This window comes from Dipodomys merriami, unplaced genomic scaffold, assembly GCF_024711535.1.
Source record: "Dipodomys merriami isolate MVZ:Mamm:240054 unplaced genomic scaffold, mDipMer1.0.p SCAF_6, whole genome shotgun sequence".
Lineage (NCBI taxonomy): Eukaryota > Metazoa > Chordata > Mammalia > Rodentia > Heteromyidae > Dipodomys > Dipodomys merriami.
In genome coordinates this window covers 66,477,188-66,483,187 of record NW_027206179.1, presented here as the reverse complement: position 1 = coordinate 66,483,187, position 6,000 = coordinate 66,477,188, and positions in this window count along the sequence as shown.

The window sequence follows — 6,000 nt, the reverse complement described above, 5'->3', positions numbered from 1 at the left end:
CCCAGGCCTGTAGTCAAGCACCAGGATTGGCACAAAAAACAAACAAGAACAAAATAATTTCACAGGAGAAATAGCAGAGAGAGAGAGAGAGAGAGAGAGAGAGAGACAGAGACAGAGACAGAGACAGAGAGACAGAGAGAGACAGACAGACAGACAGACAGACAGAGACAGAGACAGAGACAGAGACAGACAGACAGACAGAGCGATGGGGGCGGGGGGGGGGGGGGAAGAAATCTGTAGAGGTGAGAATTTAGCTTCATGACCAAAATTTGTGTTTTGTTTAGTATTTCACTTAAATCTAGGGCTTAAACACATGGCCTGAGTGCTGTCCTTGAGCTTTTTTTGCTTCAGGCTAGCACTCTACCACTTGAGCCACACCTCCATTTCTTTTGGCTGTTTATTGAAGAGTATCATAGACTTTCCTGCCTGGGATGGCTTTGAACCACAATCCTCAGATCTGTCTCCTGAGTAGCTAGAATTACGAATCATGAGACACCAGTGCCAACAAGTTTCCCTCATTTTTACAAACCACATTCCTGTTCATTTGTGGACCTCATTTCCTGTAACCTTTAGACCACCTTTATTTCTCTGAGTTCTTCAAAGTTGTTATCTATCTCTCTGCCTCAACATAACATATTCCACTTGTCTGAAATACCTTTGCTACTTGTTTTTTTGGTCAAAGTTAGAACTTCTCTGTGAAGCAAACCTCTTCTGTCCAGGGTTCTCTTCTCTTACCTTTCTTCCTATTAAGAGCCAAAGGCTTCCTCCACAGAGCCCCCATAGCCCTCCTGCTCAATCTTTTATTACTCCATTAGAATGCTGTCATGGACTGGCCATTCTTTTTCACCAGACTCTTTGTAGGTTCCTTGAAGGTCAAGCAACATGTTTTATTCATGTTTATAGTCTTATCACTTAGTACAGTGCCTGACTTAATCTAGATACTCATAAATGATGAATGAGCAGTGAATTTTCAGCTTTCCTACTTTATACATTTAATTTACTACCTGTTTCATGTTAAATATCAACACAACCAGGTGCTGGTGGCTCACACTATAAATTCTAGCTACTCAGGAGGCTGAGATCTGAGGGTTTCAGTTTGAAACCAGCTCAGGCAGGAAATTTTATGAGACTTTTATCTTCAATCAGCCAACAAAAAGCAAGAAGTGGAGATGTGGGTCACATGGTAAAGCACCAGCCTTGAGAGTAAAAGCTAAGTAATAGCTCCCAGGTTCTGAGTTCAAGTGCACAAATAAATAAATAAAATGAAATATCAGTCAGGCATGGGTAGCTTACACCTGTAATTCTAGTTACTCAGGAGGTTGAGATCTGCGGATCATGGTTTGAAGACAGCCCAAGAAGTAAAGCCCAGGAGACTCTTATCTCCAATTAACAACCAGAAAACCAGAAGTGATACTGTGACTCAAAAGAGCACTAGCCTTGAGCAAAATAGGTCAGGGACAGTGCCCAGGCCCTGAGTACAAGCCCCATCACTGACAAAAAAAATAATTTTTAAAAATTAATGTTTTTTATTCTATGTACATTAAGCACCTCAAATTAGACAAACTGACCATTACAAAGTCAGGAAACAACTTTGGTTTTAAGATCTATATAATGGGGGCTGGGAAGGTGGCTCAGTGGTAGAGCGCTTGCCTTGCATGCATGAGGCCCTGGGTTCGATTCCCCAGCACCACATAAGCAAAAAGGAAAAAAGCCGGAAGTGGCACTGTGGCTCAAGTGGTAGAGCACTAGCCTTGAGCTGAAGAGCTGAGGGACAGCACCAGAGCTCAGGCCCAGGACCGGACCCCAAAAAAAAAAAAAAAAAAGATCTATATAATGGAGCTAGTGACACTAATATATTAGGGCTAGATATACATCAGTGACAGAGTACTTACCTAGCTTGACTGAGGCTTTGAGTTTACCAGCAAAATAAAATGAAATATAAAATATAAAAAATAAACCTGAGCTGGGTGCTCAGGAGGCTGAGATCTGAGGATCACAGTTCAAGGCCAACCTGGGCAGGAAAGTACTTGAGACTCTTATCTCCAATAAACCACTAGAAAACAGGAAGTGCTGCTGTGGCTCAAGCAGTAGAGCGCCTGCCTGGATCTGAAGAGCTGAAGGACAGTGCCCAAGCCCAGAGTTCAAGCCCCACAACTAACAAAAAAAAACAAAAACAAAAACCACCTGAGTGCTATGGCTCATGCTTGTAATCCTAGCTACTCAGGAAACTGTGGATCATGCTTCAAAGACAGCTGAGACAGGGAAATCCATGAACTCTTATCTCAAATTAACCATTATTAAAAAAAAAAAAAGCCAAAAGTAGTGCTGTGGCTCAAGTGGCAAAGTGCTAGCCTTGAGCAAAAGCAGCTCAGGGACAGTGCCCAGGCCCTGAGTTCAAGTCCTAGGACACACACACACACACACACACACACACACACACACACACACACACACACACACACACACACACACACACACACACACACACACACACACACACACACACACACACACACACACACACACACACGGTATAGTACTAGCCTTAAGCAAAAAAAGCTCTGAGAACCAGCACACACACACACACACACACACACACACACACACACACACGGTATAGTACTAGCCTTAAGCAAAAAAAGCTCTGAGAACCAGCACAAGTAAATAAAGTTGATATAGTATAGCAAGTGGCAAAGTGCTAGCCTTGAGCAAAAGCAGCTCAGGGACAGTGCCCAGGCCCTGAGTTCAAGTCCTAGGACTGACACACACACACACACACACACACACACACACACACACACACACACACACACACACACACACAGTTGGTATAGTACTAGCCTTAAGCAAAAAAAGCTCTGAGAACCAGCACAAGTAAATAAAGTTGGTATAGTATAGTATAGTACAGTAAAGTTGATATAGTACTAGCCTTGAGCAAAAAAAGCCCTGAGGACCAGCACAAGTAAATAAAGAAAAGAAACTTGTAGTGAAGATACATGCCTAGCCTGGTGAGATGATGTTTGCCTATAGTTTCAGCATTTGGGGGTCTAAAGCAATAGGACCCTTTGAGTTTAAGACTTCAAAGACTATGCTGGGTAGGCTGGGAAGGTGGCTCAGTGGTAGAGTACTTGCCTTGAATGCACGAGACCCTGGGTTCAATTCCTCAGTACCACATAAGCAGAAAAAGCGGGAAGTGGTGCTGTAGCTCAAATGGTAGAGCACTAGCCTTGAGCTGAAAAACTGAGGGACAGTCAATGCCCAGGCCCAGAGTTCAGGCCCCATGACCAACCAAAAAAAAAAAAAAAAGACTATGCTGAATATCAGCTTGTGACTCTATATCATAAAAATGAATAATGATGATGTCTTATATTTCTAGAGGAAAACGCTAAATAAATTAAACTGGAAAATTACCTAGCAGTATTTTATGAAGTTAGACATATACCTATTTTATAATAATTAGTGAATAAATAACATCTAGATATTTACTGGAAAAAAATGTTAGTGTTCACAAAAAAATCTATTCAAAATAAAAAAGTGAACAATTCAAATTTCCATCAAGAAACTTTTAACAAGGGGGAGAAAAGGAATGAGGGAGAGTGACAGAAAGAATGACTTGTGTATGTTGTATGAGTATGGATATGTGTGTGTGTGAGCATGTTGGTAGTGAGGTTTGAACCTGGGCCTCATACTTTTGCTCACAGCTGGACTTGTGCCACACTCCTAACTTTTAGTTCTTTACTGACTGAGGAGCAGTCTTGGGTTTATCTGCGCAGGCTAGCTTCACACCTCAGTCTTGAGATCTCAGCCTCCTGAATAGCTAGGATTATAGACATGAACCACCAACTCCTGGCAAGGGGATGAATTTGATCAGATATATTTTATGTACATATGGAAATATCACAATGAACCCTCACTTGTATAATTAATATAGGCTAATAAAGATGTAAACAAAAATTCCACCAAGAGAAAAATAAATTGTGTATATTAAAAAAGTGGAAGGTGGCTCAGCGGTAGAGCACTTGCCTTGCATGCATGAGGCCCTGGGTTCGATTCCTCAGCACCACATAAGCAAAAAAGAAAAAAAGCCGGAAGTGGCACTGTGGCTCACGTGGTAGAGTGCTAGCCTTGAGCTGAAGAGCTGAGGGACAGCGCACAGGCCCAGAGTTCGGGCCCACGACTGGACCCCCCTAACCCCCCCAAAAAAGTGGAATACTAATTACTAATGAAAAGAATTGAACTAGCTAGGATTATGGCCAAACCTATTCTCTAGCTACTGGGAATTAGAGGCAGGGGAATGATAAGTTTGAGGCTAGCACCAGGGAATTGAGTAAAAACCTATCTCAAAAACAAAATGCAGGGCTGGGAAGTTGGCTCAGTGGTAGAGCGCTTGCCTTGCATGCATGAGGCCCTGGGTTCGATTCCTCAGCACCACATAAGCAAAAAAAGAAAAAAGCCGGAAGTGGCCTTGTGGCTCAAGTGGTAGAGCGCTAGCCTTGAGCTGAAGAGCTGAGGGACAGCGCCCAGGCCCAGAGTTCAGACCCCACGACCGGACCCCCCCCCCAAAAAAAAATGCGAACCGAGGAGATGGGGATGTAGCTCGAGTGATAAAATGCTTTGCCCAGCAACTATGAGACCTGGGTTCAATTCTCAACATTAAAATACAAACAAAAAACCCCAAAACAAAAACCTCTATGAGTACAAACAACATGGTTGGATCTTAAAAACACTAAGTAGAACAAAGACAAAAGAAAAAAGAGGACATGGTCCTATTTATACAAAATTCAAGAAGAGACAAAATGAACAGAAATCAAAACATTTGGGGCTGAGGTTTTAGCCAAGAGTAGTGTTTGCCTAGCATGCTCAAGGCTCTTGGTTCAATTATAAAACACTGAAAAGAAAATAAAAATCAGAATAATATATGATTTTAGTGGAAGAATAGATTAAGGGGCTGGGAAGTTGGCTCAGTGGTAGAGTGCTTGCCTTGCATGCCTGAGGCCCTGGGTTCGATTCCTCAGCACCACATAAGCAAAAAGAAAAAAGCCAGAAGTGGCGCTGTGACTCAAGTGGTAGAGCGCTAGCCTTGAGCTGAAGAGCTGAAGGACAGCGCCCAGGCCCAGAGTTCAGACCCCACGACCATACCCCCCCCCCCCCAAAAAAAAAGGATAGATTAAAAGGAAAGGATTAAGGAAAAGAATCCCCGAGAACTTTCCAGGAGAAATGACAATATTCTAATCCTTTTTTTTGGAGGGGGGGGTCTGATCATGGGGCCTGAACTCTGGGCCTGGGTGCTGTCCCTCAGCTCTTCAGCTCAAGGCTAGCACTCTACCACTTGAGCCACAATGCCACTTCTGGCTTTTTTAAAATTTCTGCTTATGTGGTGCTGGGGAATTGAACCCAGGGCCTCATGCATGCAAGGCAAGCGCTCTACTACTGAGCCACCTTCCCAGTCCACAATATTCTAATTCTTTAGTCCTTCCCCTCCACCCCGCCCCAAATACTTGGGTTTTTTGAACTCAGGACCTAAAACTTGCTAAGCTGGCACTCTACCATGAGTCACGCTCCTAAACTGTATGGCCTAATTGTGTATCTTGATGGGACTGTTGATTATAAGATTACATACATTATTGTAAAAAAAGTCATCCAGCTACTCTTAGGAGTGAAACTCAAGAGTGAACTCAGGAAATAGAAAAGTTTTTTTTTCTTTATTGCTGTTTTTGTTTTCTTTTCTTTTTGTCTTATTTGTTAATTTATCTGTCTTTGGGAAGGTAAGAGGGCACAGAAATGGAGGAACAAAGGTGAACAAATGCAGCAGTGGTACTCACTGGACACTAGGTTGAAAATCAACCATACAATTTGTGGGTGGAGATGGGAAGGAAAAACTGGGAGCGAGGAAAGGGGTGTCACTGTCCAAAAGGAAATGTATTCTTTACCTGACTTATGTAACTGTAACCCCTCTGTACATCACCTTTGTAACAGGAAAAAAAATAAAAAATAAACTTA